Raw genomic sequence first — 16,976 nt, forward strand, 5'->3', positions numbered from 1 at the left:
TGATGTTTGGGGGGGAGGAGAGGGGACAAGACTGGAAAATCATTAGTTGCCCTCCTGCTCTCTACCTGGGACTGTTAGATCTGTGCACAACTGGAGGAGATGCACTATTCTCTGAAGGAAGCTCATCTTTGGGGGAATATTGATTCTGACCACAGCTATCCCTGTCTCAAAAGTCATTTCATGTTTGAAAGAAGTGATATAGTTGGTAAAAGAAGATAAAAATATCTCTACTTGATATGACTTAGTAATCATCATATTCTGTCTTTAAAAAAATAACCAGCTGGAGTTTCTGTGACTGTTGCTGCTTCTAAAATGACCCCTTATGGGAGGGGTCTGGGCATTTATCCCAAGAGGCTGCCTTGTTTCTAAAACTCTTCTTAAGTGCAATGTCCTTTGAGTAAAGTCCACACCCTTTGAGGCTAAAGCAGAATTTCAGAAACCACCCCAAAGCCTTCGAAGACAGGTAGGAAGTCAGTTTTGCAATTCTGTAGTGACAGAAGTTGACTGATGCTCAAGCTAATGAAGCTTAAGTCTCAGTCTCTAGCTTGTTGGGGTCCCTTCTCTGGGTCAGCAGGTTCCCCTCCAGGACTAAGTGGAGAAAGCAGCCACCCCAGCTTACCTCTCCTAGGCTGAGATGCTTGAGCTGCATGTCCTCTACGTGTGTCCTGTTCCCTCCTTCCTTCTGTGCTAGGAAGCCACTCCCCATGCCCACCACTGAACACCAGTAACACCCCAGGTCCTCACCCCAAGCTATTGAAGAGACCAGGAGTGCAACTGGTTGTTGTTGTTTAGTCACTAGTGTCTGACTCTTTTGTGACCCCATGGAGTCTATCATGCCAGGTTCCTCTGTCCATGGGATTTCCCAGCAAGAATACTGGAGTGGGTTGCCACCCCCTCCTCCAGGGGATCTTCTAGACCCAGGGATCAAACCCACATCTCCTATATTGGCAGGCAGATTCAGGGACATTTACAAAAGGCTTTGAAGTTCAAGGCAGCTATTCTGAACTATTAACACTAAAGAAACAGATTTCCATCAAGCATGCTAGAAGAAATACTGAATTACTTTTCTAGTCTGTTGATAGAGAACAATGTCACAAAATCAGTGTCATATGAACAAGCACTCAAAGTGTATGAAGCCCAGAAAGGGTAGGAAAAATGTATCACAGGGTTGTGTTAAGCAATTAATGAATGATGATGATTGATGTTGATTTAAATAATTTTCCTGAATTGTGCCAGTTATCACTTTATTGCCTCGCAGTTCCTACCCACCCTCCTTTGCTCTGCTTTGTCATACTAGGGTGAGCCATGTAAACATTGCTCCTCCATCTGGTGGCATAGTATCAAGCTTTGCCCTAGAAGGGTGCTGAAGGGGTGCTGGAGGACAAAGATGTTTCTCATTTCCTGCTTCTGGATTTTCCTGCCTCTCTTCTTGCTTCTGGGGCTTTTGGCTAAACCCCATGGGGCTTATCCTCATGCAAGTTTCAGGGCCACCCCAGTGGGTGGTTCCAGTGATTTCTGCTAGCACTGTAGCCAGCTTCTGGCAAGTCTCCCAGGCACCCAGCAGGAGGAGTGCCAACAAGCCTCACTGGTGCCCTGATGGGCAACTTTCCAGTGCATTTCCGTGCAGAAGCTTTTCAGTAAGTTCCACTCGCATCCCAGAGGGTAGCTCCTCAGTAAGTATAGTCCACACCCTGGCACATGGTTTATTGCTTGTCAGACCTGGCCCAAGACACCTCAGTGAACTGCTCCACCATCCAATGGGCCACACCCATACACCCTCTCCATCAAGGTCTGAATCTCAGTCCTGGTGGGGGCGGGACAGTGGGAAACTCTTCCAAATATTTTGTCTTTGCTTTTGGTATTAAGTCCAAAAAATAAAAAATCATTGCCAAGATTGATGTCAAGGATCTTACCCCCTGTTTTCTTCTAGTTTTATTGTTTTAGATCTTACATTCAAGTCTTAAATCCATTTGAGCTGATTTTTGTGTATGGTGTAAGATAGAGAGAGAGGTCTAATTTCATTCTTTTGCATGTGGATATCCAATTTTCCCAGAACAATTTATTGAAGAGACTGCCCTTTCTCCATTCTATATTCTTGGATCTTGTTTCATAGATTAATTGATCACAGAGGTGTGGGTTTATTTCTGGCTCTCTATTCTGTTTCATTGATCTGTGTGTCTGTCCCCCCAATACCATATGGTTTTGATTATTATAGCTTTGTAATATAGTTTAAAATCAAGAGGTGTGATGCCTCCTAATTTGTTTTTCTTTCTAAAGATTACATTGGCTATTTGTGGTCTTTTGTGGGTTCATACAAATTTCAGGATTGTTTTTTCTGTTTCTGTGAAAAATGCCATTGGGATAGTGATTGCACTGAGTCAAGTCTATAGAACATTTTGGGCACTTTGGGTTATATAGACGTTTAAACAATATTAATTATCTACACTGAGAATTATAAGATACTGTTGAAAGAATTTGAAAGACAAATAATTGGGAAGATACTCTGTGCTCTTGGATTGGAAGAATTCATAGTGTGTGTGTGTGTGTGTGTGTGTGTACACATGTAACTATTATTTATTTAAAAAAGAAAATTCTGTCATTTATGACAACATGGATGAACTTAGAGGGCATTTTGCTGAGTGAAATTAGACAGAGAAAGACAAATACTTTATGGCATTACTTGTATGTGGACTCTGGAAAAAAGTTTAACTCATGGAAATAGAGCAGAAGGGTGGTTGCAGAGGGTTGGGAGGAATAGGGAGAGGTACGTAAAAGGGTATAAACTTTCATTTATAAGATGAATAAGATTTGAGGATTTAATGTATATATGTCCCAATCACTATAGGTGATAACACTGTATTGTATAAATGAAATTTGCTAAGAAAATAGAACCTAAATGTTCTTATAAAAAGGATAAATATGTGAGGTGAAGGATAGATGTGTTAATTAACTCAGTGGAGGGATCCTTTCACAATATATATGTATATCAAATCATTACATAGTACCCTTTAAATATCTTAAAATATCTTATGATGGAAAAGGGGAAACAGAGGACAGATGAAGAAATAGAAAACAGATATCAAGATGGTAGCTATAAACACAACCATATTGATGATTAATTAAATGTAATGGTTTAAACACTCCAATTAAAAATCAGAGATTATCACATTGAATTAAAAAAAAAAACTATGCTCTCTACAGGAAACCTGCTTTAAAATAAAGATATACATGGGTGAAACCTAAAGGATGAAAACCTATCTCATGCACACATTCATTAAGCACCCCCAAAGCCTGTCTAGCACATGTGCAAGACCAGCTCCGTTTTGTCCATAAATTTGCCATTCATCTAATTGTACCACACAATGAAGCTTTTCACTCGTTTTTACACCATCTCCCCTAGCATCTCCTCTGGGAGGCCTGAATGGGAAGTGACTTCTATGTTGCAAAATAAGGTGTAATCCCAGTCCTCAGCTAACACATCCATTGCCACACTGAGTGTCCTTTCAGTAGCTCTAATTCAGATATCATTGTTGCTTCTACATAGACCCTTTTCCCCTCCAAGCAGCATTACCATTCATTCTGGGGATATTTTACCCCTGAAAAACCACTGTTCAGCTGCCAAGGCAGGAACCTCTTGGCTAAGTTTTATGGAATTCAAATGGGCACAGCAGGCACTGCACCACACTTCCATCATCCCAGACATCTATGGCCTTTCAGCTGGAAGGAAGGACGGAGCCACCAATAAAGCAAGTCAGTCTGACTGGTCAGCTGTGAGGCCGTCTCTGTGTTGTGGTCTCTTAAAACCCCTCTGTCAGACTCTGAAGAAATCCACACATCTGCTGGTGATTAGGGGAGCAAAGAGGTGGTCTAATCCCCTCTCCATCCAGAGCACACGCACACCTAATTCTAAAGAATGTCCAACGAATTCCTTTTAAAAATGTAGTTTGACTCTTACTGAAGTGATATGTGCACACAATTTTAAAAGTCAAATAATACCCCACGACTTACAGGAAAGGAAGTGCTCCTTCTCCCCAGCCTGCCTGCACCCTACTTTTTGCTCCCCATCTCCACCACTCAGAATGCATGCTTTTAAACCGTTTAGCCTTTTCTTCTCTTTCTCTTTTTAAACATTGCTATTTCTAATAATGTGTATGTATTACTAGTTATAATTTTTAAAATTTTAGAAGTCATTTATTGACTTCCTACTACTGAAATACTGTTATGACTCCAATCCCCTGGCCCCTGGCGTCTATTGATACCAATGTATTGGGTTGGCTGGAAAGTTTGTTTGGGTTTTTCACTGGAATGAATTTTTCAGCCAACCCAATACTTTGTGAATCTATGAATTTGACTATTCTCAGTACCTCATATAAATGAAATCAAACAGTATTTGTCTGCACCTAATGTGTATTGAAATGCATTATATATACATATTTAATATTTATTTGGGTGGGTTGAGTCTTGGTTGCAGCACATAGGCTCTTTCATGAGGCTCATGGACTTAGTTGCTCCACGGCATGTAGGATCTTAGTTCCCTAACCAGGGATTGAACCAGTGTCCCCCGCATTGCAAGACAGATTCTTAACCTTTGGACCACTAGGGAAATCCCTGGGATGCACTTTTAAGGTTAACTTACTATATGTCCCACAAACATTGCACCTCTGTTTTTCCCCTAAACCGCCATATACCCCTTCCCCATCTTCCTAATTTATATAGTGTTTTGGTCAAATTGATATTTTGTATTGTCATTGTTTTGATTATGCAAATATTGTTCACAGCTATACCATGTATTGTATTATGATTTTATTTCTCTTATTATATCATTTAAAATAATTGCTTTACTTTTCATTTACTTAGTTTCATAGCAGTTACTTACCATTGATTCAGCCCCAAACATTTTAAAAGAACCCGAACAATCCTCTTGTGCATGTGTGTTAAGTCACTTCAGGCATATCTGACTCTTTGCGACCCCATGGACTGTAGCCCACTAGGCTCCTCTGTCCATGGGATTCTCCAGGCAAGAATACTGGAGTGAGTTGCCATGCCTTCCTCCAGGGGATCTTCCCAACCCAGGGATTGAACCTGCTGCTTCTCTTACATCTCCTGCATTGGCATGCAGATTCTTTACCACTAGTGCCATCTGAGAAGCCAAAACAATCCTCTCACAGGGGTCAAACACGCCAACTCATCTATCAGTTCCATGCTTTTCCCTTATAGGCAGCCCTCCTGAAGCCCACGTGTCAGGACTGAGTGGGGATGGGGAGGGGGAAGGAGGGCCTTACTGAGTTCACTTCTCCACTCTCACCCAGCGTTTCTCTGGTCCAGCCCTTCTGGAGAATAAGTCTCCTGTCTTCCACAAAGAAGGGCAGGGTCATTCCCATGGCTTTGCAGACTGCACTTAAAATCTGGGGGCCCAACTCCTCCTTATTAGAGCTTTAAACCAGCTCTCCTTTCTGCCCTACACTGCCAAACCCACCCTATTCTTTCTCTTTGAAGGTGTCTGTGCCTTGATTTCTGAAACTTTCCAGGCTTCTTTACTGGGAATCATTTTTTTCTTTTTTTTAACCAGTTTCATTTCCTCTGCAGGCAGTTGGAGTTTTGCTCTCAGAGCTCAGTGAAGGCAGCACCATTTATTCAACTGTTTTTAATTTTCCCAAATTTGGTTGACATCTCTAGTCTGTCATCTCTTCTCTGACTCTCTTTCTAATTCTCTTAGTGTCCTTCTGTGGGAATCGGGGAAGAGGTGGAGATAAACATGTGTTATGTCTGCTTTGTTTAGCTGAAAAACCTCCTTCAATCAATTCTTAACTTCTGTTCTAGTGATAGAATCAATCTGTTTGCAGTCAAAAGGGGTGGGAGGGGTGAGTCTACCCAGGTTCATGCCATGTACCGTTTAGGAGTAGTCAGCCATAGCGGTTTTTTTAAAAATTTTTATTGGGGTATAGTTGCTTTACAATGTTGTGTTAGTTTTCTGCTGTACATCAAAGTGAATCACCCATACATATACAGATATCCCCCTGTTTTTGAATTTCCTTCCCATTTAGGTCACCACAGCGCACTGAGTGTTCTCCATGCCATACAATAGGTTCTCATTAGTTATCTATTTTATACACAGTACTGTATATATGTCAATCCCAGTCTCAGTAGGCCATAGAGTTTTAAGGGACCTTTATGGACAATCATGTTTGTCTTCTCAGTATATCTCCCATGCTTGACCCCAGTCTGTAATAACTACTCAGTGCATGAGCAAAAACAGTTCCCTTTGGAATGCTTCCTTGCCATCTCCTACTCCCTACTCCCAGTTTTTTTTATTCCTCATATTCTTCCTAAAATGGTTGCCTTTGGTCATGGCCTTGGGTGTGCATTGTCAATCTATGGATCAGTCCTTAGCAGTGAATTTCTCTCTTTTGTTCATTGTTGGAGAGAGGGTGGAGGGAGTATCATATCCTGCTGGTTGGATGGAAAAAGACCATTATGGTCATCTGGTCTCCAGGTGGATTATCTAAAATACATCAGCTATCCATGCTGTTGGCATATCTCCTGTGTTTTATCATTCTGAAGAATATCTGCCTTCTCCCCAGACTTAGGTTATGTTAGGAGCATCCTTTTGAATTATCTTAGCCTTGCAAGTCATGGGCTCTAGGAAAAGAATGGAGGAGAGAAAACCCACAAATGTATTTTAAATATGTTGGATGTATTAATTAGTATTTGCTATTTCCCAACCCTTTTATTTATTTATATTAGGTTTAAAAACAAATTGCAATATATTAGCTTTAAAAACAAAGTGCAATATGTTAGCTTTGAAAACAAAGTGCAACAGAGCTGAATACACTTGTGTTGAGCTCTTGCCTCTTTTCATTCTGTCTGGGCAGGCCTCACTAATTTGGCATAAACCCTCTATATGCTATGTAATTTGATTAAATAATTCCCTATGGTGTACCAAGTTCTGTAAAAATCCATTTTTAAACAGTAAAGTGGAACTAAGACACTTTAAAGAGATAAATCTGATACCTTGGGTAAAGATTCTGGGGATTTGTCAAATATGTACCGTAAGCATGAAAATAAAGTTAAAGTATCCTTAGAAGGAGTGGTTGAAAAGAATTATTGATATGATTAAAAGTAGAGGAAGCAGAAAGATACCAAAAGTTACCTAAAATATCTCCAAAATAATGGACAGGGGTGCCGTGAACAGTTGTGCAGGTTGTGTCCTGAACAAGATGTTCAGCTGAGGAAGTAAACTTGCATTCCACTCCCCAAGTTAGGTGCCCCTGGGAATGCATGAATGCTGTAGGGTTTATGGGAGCAGAGACTACTTTATCATATGTGAACTAAATAGATCACACAATTACGAACTTTGGGGAAATGTATCATTAAGGGGCTTCCCAGGTGGCACTAGTGGTAAAGAACCTGCCTGCCTGTGGAGGAGACAAAAGAGATGGGAGTTCAGTCGCTGGGACAGGAAGATCCTCTGGAGGAGGAAATGGCAGCCCACTCCAGTATTCTTGACTGGAAAATTTGATGGACAGATGAGCCTCACGTTCACAAAGTGAACAAAGGGTCACAAAGTGTCAGATGTGACTGAAGTGACTTAGCCTAGCACACAACAGAGCACATCATTAAGGGAATGGATGTTTTAGCTTTTAGGAAAATCAGGCTTCTCCAGCGCCCTCCAGCAGGTTGGGACCCACATTGTGTGACACCTGGTAAATTCCTTGCTAGACACTTTATGTGTGTCTTGTGGACAGGAAGACCAGTCCTGGGCCTTGAGCTCTCTGACTGCACAGCTGAAGCACCCAGTTTAAAGAGTTTAAAACGTTCTAGGTATTCCGAGAAACTTGAGCATTTCCGGCCATTCAATTAAATTATTTGCAAAAGCCTGAACGTCTAAACTTCCAAAGCCATTTAAAATTAGGCCCTACGTATGCCTGGAAGTCAGGAAATAGAAGACAAAAGTTAAGGGGTCAAGACTGTGTAAAAGGTGAACTCAGATCTCAAGGGAGGATTCTACCAGTATCCTCAGGGAGTGGGGCAGCGGCTCAGGTTGTTTTCCTGAAACTGAAGACCTTGGAAGCGGGCTGGGGCCAGGTCTGGAACATCTGGCCTTCTGTCTGTGGGGAGGGGATCTGCACCCCCTGTCCCCTGGCCCCGGAGGTGTGTGTCAGGACCAGACTCGTGGGGTGTGAGCTGCAGAGAGGCCAAGAGGAGATGGGGCTCCTTCTCCTCACTGTCAGAGGGGAGCATGGTGGGAAAACATGGGCTCCCAGGACCACATTCAAGTTGGGGGGAGGAGGCGGGAGGGAGCTATTGCCAGATGGACTCAATTTTCCACATAAAAATCAGGTGAGGTCGTTCCCCAAGCATCAGTGGGGAGAGAGGAAAAGCAGAATGGAAAACAGAGAGGAGACGGGCCGTTTTTGAAGTTTTTAGCCTTACAATGCATTGCATGGAGGTGGCCGAGATTAGGTAATTGGTGATTTGTTTTGTTTTTAAGCAGAAGTGATGGATCTGCAAAAGGGGAGAATTCAGGGCATTTGTTCATTGTCATTGATTTAAGCATTATGATTTAATTTCTGTTTTTAAAATGGTTACTCTTTGTAGTCAAAATCTTTCCAAGTTATGAACTTTAGGTAATTTTCCGGTGCAGCTAGAGGAGTGCACGTGTTTTACGGGTACAGCTTACTGTATTTTCGCCAGGGGAGCCCTCTCCTGTATCCGGCACCCAGCCTGAGAAATGGAACATTAGCAGCCCCCAGAAGCCTCAGTGGGACCCCTTCCAGTCCTGACTGCCCCTCCCATGGGTCAGTAGGTTCCTGATTTCTAACAGCTTAGGTCAGGTTTGCTTGAAACTAAATGAACTTAAAAGTCCATCCAGTTATGACCTGCAGACCCTCAGGTGAGATCTTAAGTCATTCATTTACTTCTCAGATTTTGTGGGGTGATAGAGTTCATCAGGTTCTTTCTTTTTTTTTTAAACAGGTGTTTTTCTTTCTTTTATTTTTGGAGTGCTAGGTCTTCCTTGGGGCTTCCCTGATGATTCAGTGGTAAAGAATCTGCCTGCAATGCAGGAGATGTGAGTTTGATCCCTGGGTCAGGAAGATCTCCTGGAGGAGGGCATGGCAACCCACTCCAGTATTCTTGCCTGAAGATCTCCATGGACAGAGGAGCCTGGCGGGCTACTGTCCATAGGGGTTGCAAAGAGTTAGACACGACTGAAGTGATTTAGCACTCACACATGTAGGTCTTCCTTGCTGTGCGTGGGCTTCCTCTAGATGCAGCAAGTGGGGGCTACTCTCTAGTTGTGGAGCATGGACTCCAGAGTACAGGGTCAGTAGTTGTGGCACACAGACTTAGTTATCCCATGACATGTGGGATCTTCTCAGATTAGGTCTTCTCAAACCTGAGTCCCCTGCATCGGCAGGTAGATTCTTAACCACAGACCTGCAGGGAAGCTCCCTAGTGTACTTTAGAGCAAGGACTGTTCATACACATCAAAATCCTGATTCTCTCCAGGCCAATGGGTAGACTTTCAAGGCCAGAGTTTGGGAGGTGGGTCAGTTACCTCTTACTGGGGCCGCTTCATCTCTCCGAGCTCAGTCTCATCATTGAATGAGGAACTGTACGTATCTCCCAGGCTTGCTGTCAGAGCGCACAGTGCCATGTCTCATACACACCATGACTTCTTTCCCTTTGCATGTCCAGGGGCCTCTGATGGTCCCAGTCACAGAAAGTAGCTGCAGGCCACCAGGTGCACGTTTCAGGGGCAAAGACACGTTTTACTGTTCGGACAAGATCTGGCAAAATCAGGTTCGGAATCCCACACCACTGGGCGAAGGTGATGGCAAACAATACCAGCCTCTGATGTTAACCAGCAGAGTAGCTCGGAATCCCACACCACTGGGGCGAAGGTAATGGCAAACAATACCAGCCTCTGATGTTAACCAGCAGAGTAGCTTGGAATCCCACACCACTGGGCGAAGGTGATGGCAAACAATACCAGCCTCTGATGTTAACCAGCAGAGTAGCTGTGCCACAGGAGAGAAAATGTTGCTCTCATGGGCAAGGCAAAGACAAACCTGGAACTCAGCCTGTCCAGGTCATTTAAAAACAAAGAATCCTGTTTATGGTGCATTTCCACTGCTCATAGAATGAGCGTGTGTTAAATAAGAAAAGCTACATCCTGAGGTTTCTCTAAGACTGTTGAGGACTTGTCACTTACAGCCTTGCTACTCAAAGAGTGGTCCCTGGCCCAGCAGCATTGGCATCACCTGGGGGCTTGTCAGAAATGTGGAATCTTAGCCCTTGGGGAAGGAAGGGAAGGGAAGTTGCTCAGTCGTGTCCGACTCTTTGCGACCCCGTGGACCGTAGCCTACCAGGCTCCTCCGTCCGTGGGATTCTCCAGGCAAGAATACTGGAGTGGTTTGCCATTTCCTTCTCCAGAGGATCTTCCCGACCCAGGGATCGAACCCAGGTCTCCCGCATTGGAGGCAGACGCTTTAACCTCTGAGCCACCAGGGATCCTTAGCCCTTGGGGAAGACCCGGCAAATCAGAGCCTGCATTCTACCCAGATACCCAGGGAATTTGTGTACACATTAAAGACTGAGTGAGTGAGTGAAAGTCACTCATTGTGTCCAGCTCTTTGGGACCCCATGGACTGTAGCCCACCAGGCTCCTCTCTGTCCATGGAATTCTCCAGGCAAGAATACTGGAGTGGGTAGCCATTCCCTTCTCCAGGGGATCTTCCTGACCCAGGGATCAAACCCAGATCTCCTGCATTATAGGTGGATTCTTTACTGTCTGAGCCACCAGAGAAACCCAAAGATTGAGAAGCATTGCTTTACAGAGCTGCAGAATCACATGTTTGACCATATTTTAAGTTTTGCTGTTTTGCTTTGAGGTCCCTCGCTACCCCCTATGGACAGTCATCATAACAGCAACTAGCTAACTTTCAAATACACACCAGCACAGACACTGTGTAAACTTGCAGGATTACAAAAGGGGCATCCAGAACAAGTGGGAGATTCTTGCTACTGGCACACAGAAATATAGATCAATGGAACAAAATAGAAAGCCCAGAGATAAATCCATGCACCTATGGACACCTTTTCTTTGACAAAGGAGGCAAAAATATATATACAATGGAGAAAAGACAATCTCTTTAACAAGCAGTGCTGGGAAAACTGGTCAACCACGTGTAAAAGAATGAAACTAGGACACTTTCTAATACTATACACAAAAATAAACTTAAAATGAATTAAAGATCTAAATGTAAGGCCAGAAACTATAAAACTCACTCTTAGAGGAAAACATAGGCAGAACACTCTCTGACATAAATCACAGCAAGATCCTCTGTGACCCACCTCCCAGTGTAAAGGAAATAAAAACAAAAATAAACAAATGAGATCGAATTAAACTTAAAAGCTTTTGCACAACGAAGGAAACTATAAGCAAGGTGAAAAGGCAGCCTTCAGAATGGGAGAAAATACTAGCAAACAAAAAAACTGAGAAAGAATTAATCTCCAAAATACACCAGCAGCTCATGCAGTTCAATACCAGAAAAACAAACAACCCAATCAAAAAGTGGGCCAAAGAACTAAGCAGATATTTCTCCAAAGAAGAGATACAGATGGCTAATAAATACATGAAAAGATGCTCAACATCACTCATTATTAGAGAAATGCAAATCAAAACCACAATGAGGTATCATCTCATGCCAGTCAGAATGGCCACTATCAAAAAGTCTACAAACAAATGCTGGATAGGGTGTGGAGAAAAGGGAACCCTCTTACACTGTTGATGGGAATGCAAACTGGTATGGCCACTATGGAGAACAGTGTGGAGATTCCTTAAAAAACTGGAAATAGAACTGCCATATGACCCAGCAATCCCACTGCTGGGCATGCATCCCGAGGAAACGAGCATTGAAAGAGACATATGTACCCCAGTGTTCATTGCAGCACTGTTTACAATAGCTAGGACATGGAAGAAACCTAGATGTCCATTGGCAGATGAATGGATAAGGAAGTTGCGGTACATATACACTATGGAATATTCAGTTCAGTTCAGTTCAGTCGTTCAGTCATGTTCTACTCTTTGTGACCCCATGGACTGCAGCATGCCAGGCTTCCCTGTCCATTACCAACTCTCAGAGCTTGCTCAAACTCATGTCCATTGAGTCAGTGATGCCATTTAACCATCTCATTCTCTATCATCCCCTTCTCCTCCTGCCCTCAATCTTTCACAGCATCAGGGTCAGTTCTCATCAGGTGGCCAACGTATTTGGGAGAAGGCAAAGGTGGGATGATTTGAGAGAATAGCGTTGAAACATGTATATTACCATATGTAAAATAGATGACCAGTGCAAGTTCGATGCATGAAGCAGGGCACTCATACCTGGTGCTCTGGGACAACCCAGAGGGATGGGGTACAGAGGGAGGTGGGAGGGGAGTTCAGGACGGGGAGACACATGTGCACCCATGGCTGATTCATGTTGATGTATGGCAAAAACCACCACAATATTATAAAGTAATTATCCTCCAATTAAAATAAATAAATTAAAAAAAAAGAACAAATGGGAGATTCTTAAAATACCGAATGCTAAGCACCTTTCTGCAACATTTGTAAATGCACCAAATACTACATTTAAAGGAAATGACAATTTCTTCTCATAAAGGCAGTGGAAACAGAATATGAAGTCAACCTGGGGATTGATTTCCCCTCTGAAATAAGGGGGTTTATAGGAAAATGGGGGCTTTCCAGGTGGCTCAGATGGTAAAGAATCTGCCTGCAATGCAGGAAACAAGGGTTCTTTCCCTGGGTCTGGAAGATCCCCTGGAGAAGGAAATGGCAACCCACTCCAGTACTCTTGTCTAGAGAATTCCTTGGGCAGAGGAGACTGGTGAGCTACAGCCCACAGGGTCACAAAGTCAAACATGACTGAGTGACTAACACACACACACATAGGAAAATGGGTGGAAAACACACTTTTTAGCAGCCCGACAAGCATTCTTTTCTTAAAATCGAACGTCTGTATCTTTGGGGGTCTTTTTAGAATGATCCTGTGATCTATAATTCTGTAATTATTACCTCTAAGTCCTGAGAATCGGTATCTTAATGTCCTTCAGTGCTTCATTTAGCACATATTATAAAAGGAATCTGCCATTTTTCCCCTGGGGGTATGGGGACACACTTAGAGCATTAGTCCCAGTAGGTGCCTGGAGCAGATGGTCAGAGGAGACGTGCAAGCTTGGACTGCTGGGGTCCAGGGTCAGAGTCTCTGGCCAGGGAGGGTCACAGACTTCTCTGCAACTCCATGAGCAGTGACCAGAAGAGGAAGAAACCATGTGTAGTGATGATACTAATGAGGCTATCCTGTGCACTTAACAAAGCTCTTCCCTGAGTCCTGTCACACCTGTGAGGTCACTGTTGTCAACCTCATGGTCCACGGAATGACCTGGGGAACTTGCAGGTTCAAGGACAAGGCCACAGATAGATAGGAGTTCTCTGTCCCCCATGGCAGCACTGCTGTGGACGCCTGCCCAGATGGGCCCATGGGAGAAGCTGGTTTCCTGTTCTCCCTCCCTCCGCTGACCCTCCTGGCAGGATTCCTGGCTCTTAGTTCAGTCTCTGACTGCAGAACTGATGCCCACCAGGCTGTGGGAGTCAGTGCTGGCAGGACCCTTGTTCACATCACGTTGGACATACAGCTCCTTACATCTCCTTGGCTTTTTAACTGCATGTGCCTGGACCACAGCTCCTCTCTGATCGCTTCACCTCAACACACAAGCGAAAGTGGTAGTCGCTCAGTCCTGTCTGACTCTTTGCAACCTTATAGACTGAAGCCCGCCAGGCTCCTCTGTCCATGGGATTCTCCAGGCAAGAATACTGGAGTGGGTTGCCATCCCCTTCTCCAGGGCATCTTCCTGACCCAGGGCTCAAACCCAAGTCTTCTGCATTGCAGGGAAATTCTTTCCTGTCTGAACCACCAGGGAAGCCTCAACCACAACTTCTTACTAAATAGAATACATTGCTTTGAGTCTTCATAGTCACGTATTCACTAAATGAATATGTTTATGGAGGGGCTCTAGGCCTCCACGTTGTCTTCTGGTGTTGGGAGCATGGCAGGAAATAGAGTAGAATACTCTTAGCCTTCTGGGGCTGCTTCGTACAACACAATAGCCACTAGTCACATGCGGCTATTTAAATCTTAATTCATTAAGGCTAAAGTAGAGATTGAGAGCCACTGTGGCCACTTCTTAAGTGACTGATAGCCACAGTTGGCTAGTGGTTCTCGGATTTGGACAGCATAGGTAGAGAACATTTCCATCATCTTGGAAGGTTCTATTAGAACTTCTGTTCTGTTCTACTGGCATAGAACTTTAAAAATATTTTTTTTTTAATTTAAATAACTTTTTGTAAAATTAAGATTTATTTGGCTCATGGGATCTTTTGTCACGGCGCATGGGCTCTCTAGTTGTGGCACATGGGCTTACTAGTTGTTCTGAGGCATCTGGGATCTTAGTTCCCCAAAGAGGGATCGAACCTGTGTCACCTGCATTGCAAAGGCAGATTCTTAATCACTGGATCACCATGGAAGTCTCTGCTGTAGAGCTTTTATTCATTCTGGTGGTAGAATTGGATAATACAAAATTAAAGACTAGATATTATTAGAGTATCACGCATCTAGAACAAAGAGCTATGGAGGAAAAAATAAAGGGAGGAAAGGGGGATAGAGAGTGATGGAATTGGGATGCTGGGGGCTGCTTAGTAACCACCAGCTCTGCTGACTACTTTCTTTCTTGAAATTCCTCCTTTGACACCATGACCACCACCCTCTATTTATTAGTCTGCTTCCTCTCTGGATAATGTCTTAGTGACAGAGCAGCCCTTCTTGAGAGCCCTTCTTACACAATAAGAACTGTGAGGCAACCCTTGATTAGCCAAAGTCCCAGAAGCGACCCAGAATCTCAAGATTTCCAAACTCCAGAAACATTTTTTGTACTCAGCACCATTCAGATGAGCTTCTGTGACAAGACTAGAGGTGCTAGTGTGCTCTTAAAAAACTGAAATACAAGTAAACGACCTACAACTAACCACCATCTGATAAACTTATAGTTCTAAATGTTCATCTCGCCCACTTTTCAGAAGCACCACAAGGTGGCAGCAGTAGTTTACAAAAGCGATCAGGGGACCCCTCGCTAATTGCTCATCTCTGGCATTTATTTCAAAATTAATCTTGTGGGGCAAAATGTGAAAATGAAAACTGAACTATGCAATTAACAAAGACTAATTAGAATTTCACCACGACCTAGAATGCAAACTGAACTTTTTTAGAGTGTAGAATAATGGAGTCATGTATTGTGTATAACCATGAAATGGATTCCACTCCAGTACTCTTGCCTGGAAAATCCCATGGATGGAGGAGCCTGGTAGGCTGCAGTCCATGGGGTCGCTAAGAGTCAGACACGACTGAGCGACTTCACTTTCACTTTTTACTTTCATGCATTGGAGAAGGAAATGGCAACCCACTCCAGTGTTCTTGCCTGGAGAATCCCAGGGACGGCGGACCCTGGTGGGCTGCCGTCTATGGGGTCGCACAGAGTCGGACACAACTGAAGCGACTTAACAGCAGCAGCAGCAGCATGAAATGGATTAATTCACCAGTTAATTATATTTACTGTCACTGTTTGTTGATCGTAGCCCTTCACCCAATCCTCATTTTAAAACACACAAGAATGCTTCAGTGTTTTTCCTCTCCATTTTAAAATGGAAAGATTTCTCTGGCCTTTTCTTGAACTGATCAATTGATTTTCCATCAGCTTGGTGTAAAACAATAAGTGAAGAAAATCTATACATTTGTTCCCAGTTGTGGTCTTGCAAGTTCAAGGCAAACTGCCACGGTGAACATCTGGGATTCATCATATCTGCTCTGTTACCTCATTGATGGGCACATGTCTTTCCCACATGTGCACAGTGAAAGGCCTATGGAGTTACGAGGAAAGCAAAATCACAGCCGTGCTCTCAACTTTCTGCTGCAAGCAGGTATGTGGAGATATTAAACTGGGAGAAGGAATGCTTCTGGGTCAAATTTATCTAAATACTTGGCATATTGTACAAATGCCATTTCATGGGCCAGAGCTCCACCCTTTCATGCACGAGTAACCCACAGTGCCTCCCCAGAACAGAGTCAGGGTGAAAGCTTTTTTTTTTTCAGGGGAAAGGAAAAAAAGAGTAAAGTTGGAAATTGAGAGGCCATGGTTAAAGTAACACTTTAAGATTATTTAAGACTGATGTGTTTGAACTCAGCTCTCCAAAGACAGCCAAGAACTGCAGTCTGAAGCTTATATCATGCCACAGCATTCATGTCATGGAATTCAAGACAAATTGTAGACATAGATCTATATCTATTTGACACTCCTTCACTTTTTATAATATTGTTCTCTAATGACCATGGGCAGTGGGAGCAATTATATCTATGCTCCATAAATGGCAATTTGCACTTAGAACTGTTCAAGTCTTTGATGCACTAATTTCACATCTGGGGATCTGTTCTAAGGAACTGTTTCTAAATACAGAAAGAAGTTCTAATATGGAAAAAGACGTTTCATGTAGCATTATTTAAGTGATGAAAAATTTTGGGGAAAATCCTTTAAATGAGTAGTAATAGGAAACGATCAAATATAATTTGACATGTCTACATAATTGGTTATTAAGTTGTCATGAGAATAATGTGTGTGAAGACTAGACAGTGTAGAAATGCTCACATAATTAAGGGAATAAAGAAGAAAATAAAGTAGTATGCATAGTCATGATCCTGCTGTGTTTAAATTTTGCATAGAAAAAGGCTGTGAAAGAAAAACATGCCTAAATATTAAGAGCAGTTGCTTCAGTGGTGATTCCCAAGGTAAAATTCCCTTCTTTTTTTAAAGATATTTTTTATGTGAACCAATATAAAGTCTTTACTGAATTAGCTATAATA

General features: G+C 43.0%; 1 long non-coding RNA gene across 1 annotated transcript in view; it reads left to right on the plus strand.

Annotated features, from left to right (window-relative positions):
- Nucleotides 1–16,043, plus strand: part of LOC145528453 (uncharacterized) — a 132,353-nt gene extending 116,310 nt beyond the window's left edge. The window contains exon 5 of the long non-coding RNA XR_014070435.1: nt 15,864–16,043. This is a non-coding gene — a long non-coding RNA (uncharacterized LOC145528453). The remainder of the gene's footprint in view (nt 1–15,863) is intronic.
- The last annotated feature ends 933 nt before the right edge of the window (nt 16,044–16,976 follow it).

This window comes from Giraffa tippelskirchi, chromosome 12, assembly GCF_054371585.1.
Source record: "Giraffa tippelskirchi isolate mGirTip1 chromosome 12, T2T-mGirTip1v1.2.pri, whole genome shotgun sequence".
NCBI classification, from domain to species: Eukaryota; Metazoa; Chordata; class Mammalia; order Artiodactyla; family Giraffidae; genus Giraffa; species Giraffa tippelskirchi.